This window comes from Gadus chalcogrammus, unplaced genomic scaffold (assembly GCF_026213295.1).
Source record: "Gadus chalcogrammus isolate NIFS_2021 unplaced genomic scaffold, NIFS_Gcha_1.0 GACHA070, whole genome shotgun sequence".
Taxonomy (NCBI): Eukaryota; Metazoa; Chordata; class Actinopteri; order Gadiformes; family Gadidae; genus Gadus; species Gadus chalcogrammus.
The window spans coordinates 436,559-450,419 of NW_026613505.1; the positions used below are offsets into that span (position 1 = coordinate 436,559).

Below are 13,861 nucleotides of genomic sequence, written 5' to 3' on the forward strand. Positions count from 1 at the left end.
ATGAGCTCGAGTTGAAAAAGAAAAAGCTTACAGCACCTGGTATTCCCAGGCGGTCTCCCATCCAAGTACTAACCAGGCCCGACCCTGCTTAGCATTCCGAGATCAGACTGAGATCGGGCGTGTTCAGTATGGTATAGGCCGTAAGCAATTAGAGTCAGGCGCAAAACCAGTTTTATACAGTAGCACATAAGGAGTGAGAAAGCTGCTGAGGCTCGACGTTACACTTTTACAAAAACAATCATTAGTTAGATATAAACGGCAGTAATTGATTCAGTAGGACTCCTTATCCATGTAAACGATCATTGTGACATCTGAATTCATTAATTATCTGAAATACACTGCGTGTGCGTGCGATGTTAAATGTTTGAACCAAGGTTAACGGTTAAAGTGTCAGAGAATGGGTGGTGATTTTTTGACGTCCTCCCATGATCTGAAGTGAGCGTGCGTGTTTGTGTTGGTGAAAGTTTAAGAAATGTACAACTGTCGTTTCAGCTCTCTGGTGCTCCCTGCTGGCAGTATCACTATACTGTCCTCATGTTTCACAAAAATAGTTTTGAGAGACGTTGTCAGTTTTTGTATGTTGCTTAAATCCTCCAAAGCGGTTGGCAGTAAACATCAGGTCACGGTACGCCACGGTAGGCCACGGAGGCAATGAGCTCGAGTTGAAAAAGAAAAATCTTACAGCACCTGGTATTCCCAGGCGGTCTCCCATCCAAGTACTAACCAGGCCCGACCCTGCTTAGCTTCCGAGATCAGACGAGATCGGGCGTGTTCAGGGTGGTATGGCCGTAATCAATTAGTGCAGGCGCAAAACCAGGTTTTATACAGTAGCACATAAGGAGTGAGAAAGCTGCTGAGGCTCGACGTTACACTCTTACAAAAACAATCATTAGTTAGATATAAACGGCAGTAATTGATTCAGTAGGACTCCTTATCCATGTAAACGATCATTGTGACATCTGAATTCATTAATTATCTGAAATACACTGCGTGTGCGTGTGATGTTAAATGTTTGAACCAAGGTTAACGGTTAAAGTGTCAGAGAATGGGTGGTGATTTTTTGACGTCCTCCCATGATCTGAAGTGAGCGTGCGTGTTTGTGTTGGTGAAAGTTTAAGAAATGTACAACTGTCGGTTCAGCTCTCTGGTGCTCCCTGCTGGCAGTATCACTATACTGTCCTCATGTTTCACAAAAATAGTTTTGAGAGACGTTGTCAGTTTTTGTATGTTGCTTAAATCCTCCAAAGCGGTTGGCAGTAAACATCAGGTCACGGTACGCCACGGTAGGCCACGGAGTCAATGAGCTCGAGTTGAAAAAGAAAATGCTTACAGCACCTGGTATTCCCAGGCGGTCTCCCATCCAAGTACTAACCAGGCCCGACCCTGCATAGCTTCCGAGATCAGACGAGATCGGGCGTGTTCAGGGTGGTATGGCCGTAAGCAATTAGTGCAGGCGCAAAACCAGGTTTTATACAGTAGCACATAAGGAGTGAGAAAGCTGCTGAGGCTCGACGTTACACTTTTACAAAAACAATCATTAGTTAGATATAAACGGCAGTAATTGATTCAGTAGGACTCCTTATCCATGTAAACGATCATTGTGACATCTGAATTCATTAATTATCTGAAATACACTGCATGTGCGTGTGATGTTAAATGTTTGAACCAAGGTTAACGGTTAAAGTGTCAGAGAATGGGTGGTGATTTTTTGACGTCCTCCCATGATCTGAAGTGAGCGTGCGTGTTTGTGTAGGTGAAAGTTTAAGAAATGTACAGCTGTCGGTTCAGCTCTCTGGTGCTCCCTGCTGGCAGTATCACTATACTGTCCTCATGTTTCACAAAAACAGTTTTGAGAGACGTTGTCAGTTTTTGTATGTTGCTTAAATCCTCCAAAGCGGTTGGCAGTAAACATCAGGTCACGGTACGCCACGGAGTCAATGAGCTCGAGTTGAAAAAGAAAAAGCTTACAGCACCTGGTATTCCCAGGCGGTCTCCCATCCAAGTACTAACCAGGCCCGACCCTGCTTAGCTTCCAAGATCAGACGAGATCAGGCGTGTTCAGGGTGGTATGGCCGTAAACAATTAGTGTAGGCGCAAAACCAGGTTTTATACAGTAGCACATAAGGAGTGAGAAAGCTGCTGAGGCTCGACGTTACACTCTTACAAAAACAATCATTAGTTAGATATAAACGGCAGTAATTGATTCAGTAGGACTCCTTATCCATGTAAACGATCATTGTGACATCTGAATTCATTAATTATCTGAAATACACTGCGTGTGCGTGTGATGTTAAATGTTTGAACCAAGGTTAACGGTTAAAGTGTCAGAGAATGGGTGGTGATTTTTTGACGTCCTCCCATGATCTGAAGTGAGCGTGCGTGTTTGTGTTGGTGAAAGTTTAAGAAATGTACAACTGTCGTTTCAGCTCTCTGGTGCTCCCTGCTGGCAGTATCACTATACTGTCCTCATGTTTCACAAAAATTGTTTTGAGAGACGTTGTCAGTTTTTGTATGTTGCTTAAATCCTCCAAAGCGGTTGGCAGTAAACATCAGGTCACGGTACGCCACGGTAGGCCACGGAGGCAATGAGCTCGAGTTGAAAAAGAAAAAGCTTACAGCACCTGGTATTCCCAGGCGGTCTCCCATCCAACTACTAACCGGGCCCGACCCTGCTTAGCTTCCGAGATCAGACGAGATCGGGCGTGTTTTTTTTTCTTTTTGGTGACACCCGTCACTACTTACAGCAACCTGGGCTTCTGAGGAGGTCTCCCATCCAAGTACTAACCAGGCCCGACCCTGCTTAGCTTCCGAGATCAGACGAGATCGGGCGTGTTCAGGGTGGTATGGCCGTAAGCAATTAGTGCAGGCGCAAAACCAGGTTTTATACAGTAGCACATAAGGAGTGAGAAAGCTGCTGAGGCTCGACGTTACACTTTTACAAAAACAATCATTAGTTAGATATAAACGGCAGTAATTGATTCAGTAGGACTCCTTATCCATGTAAACGATCATTGTGACATCTGAATTCATTAATTATCTGAAATACACTGCGTGTGCGTGTGATGTTAAATGTTTGAACCAAGGTTAACGGTTAAAGTGTAAGAGAATGGGTGGTGATTTTTTGACGTCCTCCCATGATCTGAAGTGAGCGTGCGTGTTTGTGTTGGTGAAAGTTTAAGAAATGTACAACTGTCGGTTCAGCTCTCTGGTGCTCCCTGCTGGCAGTATCACTATACTGTCCTCATGTTTCACAAAAATAGTTTTGAGAGACGTTGTCAGTTTTTATATGTTGCTTAAATCCTCCAAAGCGGTTGGCAGTAAACATCAGGTCACGGTACGCCACGGTAGGCCACGGAGGCAATGAGCTCGAGTTGAAAAAGAAAAAGCTTACAGCACCTGGTATTCCCAGGCGGTCTCCCATCCAAGTACTAACCAGGCCCGACCCTGCTTAGCTTCCGAGATCAGACGAGATCGGGCGTGTTCTTTTTTTTTTAATCTTTTTTTATTATTTTCCAGTTCACACATTTACAGCAACCAATAACAGAGTATTATTTACATGCATCATCTCTGGGGAAACAAAAACTTTTACAAACCCAACTTAATCTCCTTCCCTTATCCTCCCCACATCAATTAATCCCAATGAAGGCAGGACAAATATTGCGCCAAATCAAAAAATACAGCTCAATCTGCATGACCCGGTCTTTTCACCAGTTAAACACAATCTCCCCTCCCTCCCCTTCAGAGACTAATTTACTCCCACTCAAAAAGAAATTTTCCGCCTTGTCTCCTCCATACTTATACATTAAGTTCACATCTCTTTTCATTATTGATTTAAACAACATTTTTATTTTCACTTTCCGCCCCTCAAAGTGTGCGTAGTTCCTCCTGCAGACGACCGCGAGTCTGGCATGGCTCAAAACAAAATTCATTAGACAAAAATTAACGTTTATTCTTTTTTCAAACGTACCAAACAAAAACAATGTCCTCCACCCTCCCTCCAAGTCTAAATCAGCAGCCCAGTTTTCTTTCAACAGTTCTTTCAAAAACTCAAAGAAATCAACTAACTCCCCACAGTCCAAAAAATAATGTAAAAAGCTCTCATGACCACTTTTGCAAACATCACACATCACATTTACATCATTATTAATCTTATTTAGCACCACGTTTGTATAAATCCTATTGTGTCTGATCAAGAAATCGTTGTTCTCACACTCTATACTATTATACCTTATCCCCATATTTGACCATATTTTCTTTACATTCATACCCACAAACACTCTGCTCCACACTTTCTCAGCTGCCGGCTCCTTCATCACATCCACTATCAACCATCTGTATACTTTCTTCACACTCATTTCTCCAATTTTAGTCTTTTTCCCATTCTCCATCACATATAGCTCAGGCATACTTGTTTCTCCCTTCACCACACATTCACTTTGGATGATCCTGGCCCACTCTAAGGGTATACTGGTTTTAATCTTTTCATATATTTTATTTATTTTCTCTCTATTATCCATCCCCTCCACCTCGCATACCTGATCATAAATGCAATTGTTTCTCAAGAATCCTGGGATGACCTCATAAATGATGTCCTTTATTTGTCTAATCCCTCCTTCTATGAATTTGGGCTCATATAATGTTTTGCCATTGTGTTTAATTTTTTCGTTTAAAAACAGGGGCAGTTTTACCAACGGTTGTATCCTCTCGCATTCATATTGCATCTTAGGTAGGAATTTCCTCCAGGCTTCAAAGACCTCCCTATAAAATTCTGGTATGGTTATCGTCATTGACTGTTTTAGGCCCATGTACCACACATACTGTCCTATGCCACCCACATCATTCATATATTTCTCCATAAAATCCTTCCACCCATATTTATATCCTCCCACAATATATTTCTTCACCGTTTTAATCCTTAATGCTGTCTTTTTTGTTTCTATATCTAATAAATTCAGCCCTCCTTCACACCTTTTTCCCACCAGTGTCCCATGTGCAATCTTAACTCCCTTCCCCTCCCATATAAAATCACACACAATTTTGTTAAGGTCGTTCTTAACCCATATTGGCATTTCTAATACAGACAACACATACACATAGCCTGATAGTAGCAAACTATTAACCACTGTAACCTTTCCCTTTAACCTGAGCTTCCTTGCCTTCCACCTCCCACATACAGTTTTTATTTTGTTGATAACTCCTGTCCATGTTGTCTCAGTTGCCTCTTTAGTTTCAACACCTAAATATATGCCCAACACTTTAATATACCTATCCTGCACCCTTAAACCTACTCCCTCTCTCTCTATGTTACCTATATACATTATTTCGGATTTTTCTTTATTTATTCTCGCGCCCGACGCTCTCCCATATATCTCTGCCAATTCTAGCACCCTTTTCACACTGTTCCCATCCCTCACCGTTATTGTTGTGTCGTCTGCATATTGATTTATTGTATGTATGCTCCCAGATGGTAGTTGTATGCCCTGAACTCTTGCGTCGTTTTTAATTAGTAAGGCCAGGGGCTCTGCTGAAATGGCATAGAGCAACGCCGATAGGGGACATCCCTGCCTTATCGATCTCCCAAGACAAAATCTGTCAGTCAGCACTCCATTTACTTTGACACAGCTCCTTGCACCCTCGTACAACCTCCTGACCCACCCCACTAATCTCTCTCCAAATCCAAATCTCACCAGTAATCTAAATAAAAACTCATGCTCCACCCTATCAAATGCTTTATTCCAATCTATAGCTAACACTATTCCCCCTGCCCCGTCTCTCTTCATGAATTCTATTGTATCCCTAACTGTCGCTATTGTGTCAGCTATATCCCTACCTGGTATACTGTAACTTTGAGATGTTTTAATTATATTCCCTATCACTCGTTTTATTCTGTTAGCCAACACCTTGGCCAGAATTTTGTAATCTACATTTAGCAGACTTATAGGCCTATAATTCTGCAAGTCTAGTTTACTTCCTTTCTTCTTAAAAACTAAGGTAATCACACCTTCTACCATCCTACCCTGCACTATCCCTGTTTTCTCAGTCTCCCTGAATACCTCTACTAAAATTGATGCCATCTGCTCCTTATATACTTTATAAAATTCAATCCCTATCCCATCACTCCCAGGACTCTTCCCGCTTTTCAGCCCCTCTATCGCCTCCATCACCTCCATCCTACTTATCTCTCTGTCACACCATTCACTATCGTCCACACTCAGCTTGCTTTCTACACTATCCAGTACCTCCACTATACTGTCCTCCTCTAATCCACCCCTCTGATATAACTCCCCATAAAACTCTTGCACCCTCTCCAGTATGGCCACATAGTCTGCTACTACCTCCCCCTCCTTTTTCCTGATTTCATGTATATATGTCCTGCTTTGTTTGCTTTTTTCTAGGCCCAGAAAATACGCTGTGCACCTTTCTCCCTCCAGCGCATATTTAGCTTTGCTCCGTAAAATTGCTCCTCTACATTTCTCTGCCTCATATCTCTGAAGTTCCATCTTTACCTCTATATAATTCTCCATGCTGTAACCTTCTTCATTCTCTGCTTTACTCAGCTCTACCCTCAGTCTTTCCCTCAACTCCTTCTCATTCTTCATCATTTTCACTTTTCTTTTCTTACTGTACCAAATGCTTATTGATTTAATCTTATTCTTCACTTTCTCCCATATCTCCCCAATCTGAGTATCTGCCCTATTCTCTTCAACATATTCTTTAATTTTCTCATTCTCCATATCTAATAACTCCCTAATCTGTTGTTTATATTCATCCTCTTCAATATAACCTGCATTCAAAATCCACATCCCTCCCCCTATCTCCTCTCTCCCTACTTTAATTCTGAATCTCACCCCGTCGTGGTCACTCAGTGCATTTATTTCATGTCTTATTCGGTCTATATGTTTTATGTTCTCTCCCTGTGTTAAAACCAAATCTATCCTGCTTTGTTTCAGTACACCATCCCTCATTTGTCTCCTGGTGAATTCCCTCCTCTCTGGATTCTCATTTCTCCACACATCTACTAAATTCTTGTCCTTCATCATGTCTAACAAGCTCTCCCTCGACTTTTCCCATCTGAACACTACACCTTGCCCTATATCTAACCTGCTACATTTTGTATTAAAATCCCCTACTATTATACATCTCCCAATCACTAGCCCTTTCAGCTCCTCTATTATAATTATATTATCTATTTCTATATTCGGAACATATATATTAATTAGTCTAAACAACACATTTTGATACTTAAACTCTATGACTATTATCCTCCCTGTCCTATCTTTATATATCTCTTTTATCTCATCTACCCTATGTTTTTTAATCATTATAGCCACCCCTCTTGCATTCTTAGCCCCGTTATTATAATAAATCCCCCCCCCCCACACCTCCTTCACCTCTATAACTTTTACGTCATCCCAATTTGTCTCCTGTATGCATAGGATATCACTTCTATATATATTTAAAAGTGACCTCAGTTTGCCCCTGTCCCTTAAACCATTCACATTAACAGAAGTTACTGTGGTCATGAGAGCTAAAAGAAAGAAAATATTTAAACCAAAAACCAAAGCAAGACTCACATGCCAGACCGCGGTCCTTTACTTCTCACTCCCCGTGTCTTCTCCTCCTCTGCTTTCCTTTTGGCGGCCAGTTCTTTTGTCTTCTTCCCTCCTTTTCGTCCTCTGCCCTCCTGTCTTTGCTCCTCATCTATTTTTTCCACCGGTTGTTCTGCTCTCCCTCGTTCACCGTCTGTAGCCTCCGACACATCATCGTACTCCGCTTTTCCCCCCTGCTCCATCATCTGTTCGTCACCGTCCTTCTCAGCACTGTCGCCGCTGTCAGATCTATACCGCCAATATTCCGCTTCCTCGTTCTCACCTCCCGTCTCCTCTTCAGCTCCCCTTCCGTCATCGTTCTCTCCGTCTTTATCCTCCATCTGTTCTCCTCTCTCCTCCTCCCTCGCCGCTGCGTTCCGTTCCTCACACTCCCGCGCATAATGCCCTGTCTTCTGGCACCTGAAGCACTTGAAATCAGGGCACTCCCTGAAGATGTGTCCTGGCTTGATGCAGAGTCGGCACACCCGCACCTGTCGATCATGTATCACTCTAAAGTACTCCGCTCCTCTCAGTGTCTCTAACTTGGTTGAGTACGGGAGCGATCGTACCTGCTCATTAAAGCGGACTTTTAAAAATCTTGTCCCGTCCGCAATCTCCGTCCCCGGCCACTTGCGCCGTTTGATGACAGATATTGGCCGCACACCCCACTCCTCCAGCCTTGCCAGTATTGTTGCATCTTCCATGTAAACAGGCAAGTTAATAAATGACACCACCATGTCACTGTTCACAATCTCCCTGCCATGCACTAAGGCTCCTTTTACACGCACGCCGTCCAGGAGCTTGCGCTTTCCCACCTCATCCTTCATGGTGATTTCATAGTTTTTTTCCCCTCTCATACGGCATCCGCTCACCACTCCACATTGCACTGCCACTTCCCGCAGAATATCCATCATGGAAATCACCGCTGTTCCCTCCACCTCAACGTCCACTGTCAGCTCTTTCCCGTACTCTTTCTGCCGTCCTTCTCCCGTTTCTGGCCGATTCTCAATCCCATTCCTTCCCTCTTCCTCCAGTGCTCCAACTCCACTGCTAGGCATTGTCTGCTCCGGTCCTTTGTCTGCTGCCATGTGGTCCATCCGTCAAATGAAAGCCTCCCCAAACAGCAAAAAAAACTGTGGGGAGATTTAGAACTATAATTAAATTACGATTTTGTCAAAATAATATAATCTACAAATCAACAAGAAGAAAAAACACCAGGCTGCTGTATCAGCCTACTCTGCCAACAAACTTTTTCCTGCTTCCTTCACTTCCTGCTTTGCGCACCTGAACGAGATCAGACGAGATCGGGCGTGTTTTTTTTTTTTTTTTTCTTTTTGGTGACACCCGTCACTACTTACAGCAACCTGGGCTTCTGTGGAGGTCTCCCATCCAAGTACTAACCAGGCCCGACCCTGCTTAGCTTCCGAGATCAGACGAGATCGGGCGTGTTCAGGGTGGTATGGCCGTAAGCAATTAGTGCAGGCGCAAAACCAGGTTTTATACAGTAGCACATAAGGAGTGAGAAAGCTGCTGAGGCTCGACGTTACACTTTTACAAAAACAATCATTAGTTAGATATAAACGGCAGTAATTGATTCAGTAGGACTCCTTATCCATGTAAACGATCATTGTGACATCTGAATTCATTAATTATCTGAAATACACTGCGTGTGCGTGTGATGTTAAATGTTTGAACCAAGGTTAACGGTTAAAGTGTAAGAGAATGGGTGGTGATTTTTTGACGTCCTCCCATGATCTGAAGTGAGCGTGCGTGTTTGTGTTGGTGAAAGTTTAAGAAATGTACAACTGTCGGTTCAGCTCTCTGGTGCTCCCTGCTGGCAGTATCACTATTCTGTCCTCATGTTTCACAAAAATAGTTTTGAGAGACGTTGTCAGTTTTTATATGTTGCTTAAATCCTCCAAAGCGGTTGGCAGTAAACATCAGGTCACGGTACGCCACGGTAGGCCACGGAGGCAATGAGCTCGAGTTGAAAAAGAAAAAGCTTACAGCACATGGTATTCCCAGGCGGTCTCCCATCGAAGTACTAACCAGGCCCGACCCTGCTTAGCTTCCGAGATCAGACGAGATCGGGCGTGTTCAGGGTGGTATGGCCGTAAGCAATTAGTGCAGGCGCAAAACCAGGTTTTATACAGTAGCACATAAGGAGTGTGAAAGCTGCTGAGGCTCGACGTTACACTTTTACAAAAACAATCATTAGTTAGATATAAACGGCAGTAATTGATTCAGTAGGACTCCTTATCCATGTAAACGATCATTGTGACATCTGAATTCATTAATTATCTGATATACACTGCGTGTGCGTGTGATGTTAAATGTTTGAACCAAGGTTAACGGTTAAAGTGTCAGAGAATGGGTGGTGATTTTTGACGTCCTCCCATGATCTGAAGTGAGCGTGCGTGTTTGTGTTGGTGAAAGTTTAAGAAATGTACAACTGTCGTTTCAGCTCTCTGGTGCTCCCTGCTGGCAGTATCACTATACTGTCCTCATGTTTCACAAAAATAGTTTTGAGAGACGTTGTCAGTTTTTGTATGTTGCTTAAATCCTCCAAAACGGTTGGCAGTAAACATCAGGTCACGGTACGCCACGGTAGGCCACGGAGGCAATGAGCTCGAGTTGAAGAAGAAAAAGCTTACAGCACCTGGTATTCCCAGGCGGTCTCCCATCCAAGTACTAACCAGGCCCGACCCTGCTTAGCTTCCGAGATCAGACGAGATCGGGCGTGTTCAGGGTGGTATGGCCGTAAGCAATTAGTGCAGGCGCAAAACCAGGTTTTATACAGTAGCACATAAGGAGTGTGAAAGCTGCTGAGGCTCGACGTTACACTTTTACAAAAACAATCATTAGTTAGATATAAACGGCAGTAATTGATTCAGTAGGACTCCTTATCCATGTAAACGATCATTGTGACATCTGAATTCATTAATTATCTGAAATACACTGCGTGTGCGTGTGATGTTAAATGTTTGAACCAAGGTTAACGGTTAAAGTGTCAGAGAATGGGTGGTGATTTTTTGACGTCCTCCCATGATCTGAAGTGAGCGTGCGTGTTTGTGTTGGTGAAAGTTTAAGAAATGTACAACTGTCGTTTCAGCTCTCTGGTGCTCCCTGCTGGCAGTATCACTACACTGTCCTCATGTTTCACAAAAATAGTTTTGAGAGACGTTGTCAGTTTTTGTATGTTGCTTAAATCCTCCAAAGCGGTTGGCAGTAAACATCAGGTCACGGCACGCCACGGTAGGCCACGGAGGCAATGAGCTCGAGTTGAAAAAGAAAAAGCTTACAGCACCTGGTATTCCCAGGCGGTCTCCCATCCAAGTACTAACCAGGCCCGACCCTGCTTAGCTTCCGAGATCAGACGAGATCGGGCGTGTTTTTCTTTTTCTTTTTTATTTTCAAAAATAGATTCAATTTTATACAATTACACATTCATTTATACGTATATCAAATAAAAGTAAATGAAAAACAGTCCCACAAATTAAACCACCCTCAGAAACCGCACAAACAATTAACTAAGCAGACTTTCTCTTTTAAATTAAAATAAGAACAACACAGCAAAAGCAATATCTTTTCCCGAATACACTTACCCTCGAAATTAAACCGCCCCTCAATCCCAAAGCACAAACCGAATAGCCAAACACAGATTATTTTAACCTCGACCATTTACCCACAAAATTAAACCACCCCTCATTCGAAAAAACCACACAAAACCAAAATCCCACAAAAAAAAACCCACTCTCCCACCTCCAAAAATAAGCCACCCCCTTTAAACCACCCAAATCAACCCCAAACGGTGCCCTGCTCAGTCATCCATACAATTCCATTCTCATTCACACCACATACTCCCGCGCTCTCTACAAACATACTCACAAACAAAGCCTCGTCCACAACATACAGCATTCGTAAGTGTCTTTTCCATTCACTCACAAACAGCCTCCATGCATCCAACTTTCTCCTTTCATACAGCGCAAAATCGCGTCTGTTAAAAATCGCCCTCCTTGCGAATCCAAAGATCATATTGATCATTTTCCAATTTCTATATTTCCTACTCACTCCCAAGAGTACAGACAATTCCCACCCCCGTTCCACCCAGCAGTCTCCCACACTGCACCCTCCCAGCAGCCCCTTGATTTTTCCCCAGAATTCCACTAGCTCGCAACTCTTTCCAATATGGCATTTATTTTATATTCAGTTCTCATAACGTTCGCATTCAGGGAAAAAATAACCAAAGCCATAAATAATAAAAAATAAAATAAGGAAAAACCAACGAAAAAGAGCCAGCTAGCACAATAACCTTCATCAAAAAAAATTAACAATTCTTATTCTTCTTCCCACTCCCCTCCGTTTTTTGCTTTGCGGACAGCCTTTTTTTCGCCTCCCTTAGCTCCTCCATGTCCATATCACTCCCCGAGCTCCCCTCCCTCACAGTATTATCAACAAAATCCCCACTCTCAACCACCTCATCATTGCCCCAAGTCATATTAAGTACAGTTTTCCCCGTCCCATCCCCAAACATTCTTACCCCTTCCCGTCTTTCACCTCTGCCTCTCACGCTCCTGTCTCCCTGCCGCCGCGGCAGGCCCTCGCTCCGCTCTCCCCTCAGGTCCGCAGGCTGGCCCGAGGTGAGCTCCTCCTCCAGCAACGTGGGGAATTCCTCCCCCCCAGAGACACCGTCCCGGTCCATGCTCGCGCCCATGCCCTCCTCCTCGTCCTCACCACCACCGTCATCCGGCGCCCCCGGTTCGTCACCATCCAGCTCGCCGCCGTCCTCCTCCGCCTCCTTCTCCACCGGGCATATACAGTCTCTCTCTCTCCTCCGGCATGTCAGACACTTTGCCACCCCAGTGGCACACTCCCGAGCGTAGTGGCCCTGGCATCCACAATTATGGCAGGTAAAATCCGGGCACTCACGCAGGATGTGGCCCGGCTGCATACAGCTCCTGCAAACCTTCATCTGGCGGTCGTGGATTACTCTAAAGTATTCAACACCCGTTGCGGTATTGAATTTAGTGGAATATGGCAAGGATTGCACGAGCTCATTAAATTTGACCCGTACAATCCTTGTACCATCGGCAATATTGGTGCCCGGCCACATCCTCCTCTTGATGGACGAAAGCGCCCGGACTCCCCACCCACTTAGTTTATCCAGGATTTCCGCATCAGAAATGTATGCTGGCAGGGTAAGAAAGGAAACCACCAGCTCGTCATTACATAGTTCTCTGGCAATAATCCTAGTGTTGTGTATTTTAAACCCATCGAGCAGACGGTCCTTCCCCCTCTCTCCGCACACCGTCACCTCCAGCTTCCCGAGGGCCAGCACCCTACAGGCCCTGATTTCTCCGCACACGACCGCCATAGCCTTCATTAATTCTCCTATGGGTATAATGTCCCCGCACTGCTCCACGCAAACCGTGAGCCTCCTCTCATACATGCGCTCTACCTTCTTAATCCCGTCCACTGTTTCTCCACCAGCCACCTGCTCTTGCCCGCCTCCAGCCGCCTTGCCGTTCCCATCTCCCCCGCTCTCTCCTTCTCTCCTTTCTCCTCCCGACTCCTCCGCAACACTCCTTCCTCCTCGCCTCGTCGGTTCAGCTCTCTGGTGCTCCCTGCTGGCAGTATCACTATACTGTCCTCATGTTTCACAAAAATAGTTTTGAGAGACGTTGTCAGTTTTTGTATGTTGCTTAAATCCTCCAAAGCGGTTGGCAGTAAACATCAGGTCACGGTACGCCACGGTAGGCCACGGAGGCAATGAGCTCGAGTTGAAAAAGAAAATGCTTACAGCACCTGGTATTCCCAGGCGGTCTCCCATCCAAGTACTAACCAGGCCCGACCCTGCTTAGCTTCCGAGATCAGACGAGATCGGTCGTGTTCAGGGTGGTATGGCCGTAAGCAATTAGTGCAGGCGCAAAACCAGGTTTTATACAGTAGCACATAAGGAGTGAGAAAGCTGCTGAGGCTCGACGTTACACTCTTACAAAAACAATCATTAGTTAGATATAAACGGCAGTAATTGATTCAGTAGGACTCCTTATCCATGTAAACGATCATTGTGACATCTGAATTCATTAATTATCTGAAATACACTGCGTGTGCGTGTGATGTTAAATGTTTGAACCAAGGTTAACGGTTAAAGTGTCAGAGAATGGGTGGTGATTTTTTGACGTCCTCCCATGATCTGAAGTGAGCGTGCGTGTTTGTGTTGGTGAAAGTTTAAGAAATGTACAACTGTCGGTTCAGCTCTCTGGTGCTCC

General features: G+C 44.3%; 8 non-coding genes and 1 pseudogene across 8 annotated transcripts; all 9 read right to left on the reverse strand.

The window, feature by feature from the left end:
• Window positions 1-24: 24 nt before the first annotated feature.
• On the reverse strand, window positions 25-146 carry LOC130378242 (5S ribosomal RNA; annotated as a pseudogene).
• Window positions 147-675: 529 nt separating this feature from the next.
• Window positions 676-794, reverse strand: LOC130378220 (5S ribosomal RNA). Its single transcript, XR_008894566.1, has one exon. It is a non-coding gene; the product is annotated as a 5S ribosomal RNA (ribosomal RNA).
• A 529-nt stretch (window positions 795-1,323) lies between these two features.
• Window positions 1,324-1,442, reverse strand: LOC130378215 (5S ribosomal RNA). Its single transcript, XR_008894561.1, has one exon. It is a non-coding gene; the product is annotated as a 5S ribosomal RNA (ribosomal RNA).
• Window positions 1,443-1,961: 519 nt separating this feature from the next.
• Window positions 1,962-2,080, reverse strand: LOC130378221 (5S ribosomal RNA). Its single transcript, XR_008894567.1, has one exon. It is a non-coding gene; the product is annotated as a 5S ribosomal RNA (ribosomal RNA).
• Window positions 2,081-2,735: 655 nt separating this feature from the next.
• On the reverse strand, window positions 2,736-2,855 carry LOC130378226 (5S ribosomal RNA). Its single transcript, XR_008894572.1, has one exon. It is a non-coding gene; the product is annotated as a 5S ribosomal RNA (ribosomal RNA).
• A 6,085-nt stretch (window positions 2,856-8,940) lies between these two features.
• LOC130378232 (5S ribosomal RNA) lies at window positions 8,941-9,060 on the reverse strand. The gene has a single exon (XR_008894578.1). It is a non-coding gene; the product is annotated as a 5S ribosomal RNA (ribosomal RNA).
• Window positions 9,061-9,589: 529 nt separating this feature from the next.
• LOC130378216 (5S ribosomal RNA) lies at window positions 9,590-9,708 on the reverse strand. The gene has a single exon (XR_008894562.1). It is a non-coding gene; the product is annotated as a 5S ribosomal RNA (ribosomal RNA).
• Window positions 9,709-10,236: 528 nt separating this feature from the next.
• On the reverse strand, window positions 10,237-10,355 carry LOC130378217 (5S ribosomal RNA). The gene has a single exon (XR_008894563.1). It is a non-coding gene; the product is annotated as a 5S ribosomal RNA (ribosomal RNA).
• A 3,027-nt stretch (window positions 10,356-13,382) lies between these two features.
• Window positions 13,383-13,501, reverse strand: LOC130378291 (5S ribosomal RNA). Its single transcript, XR_008894632.1, has one exon. It is a non-coding gene; the product is annotated as a 5S ribosomal RNA (ribosomal RNA).
• Between the last annotated feature and the right edge of the window lie 360 nt (window positions 13,502-13,861).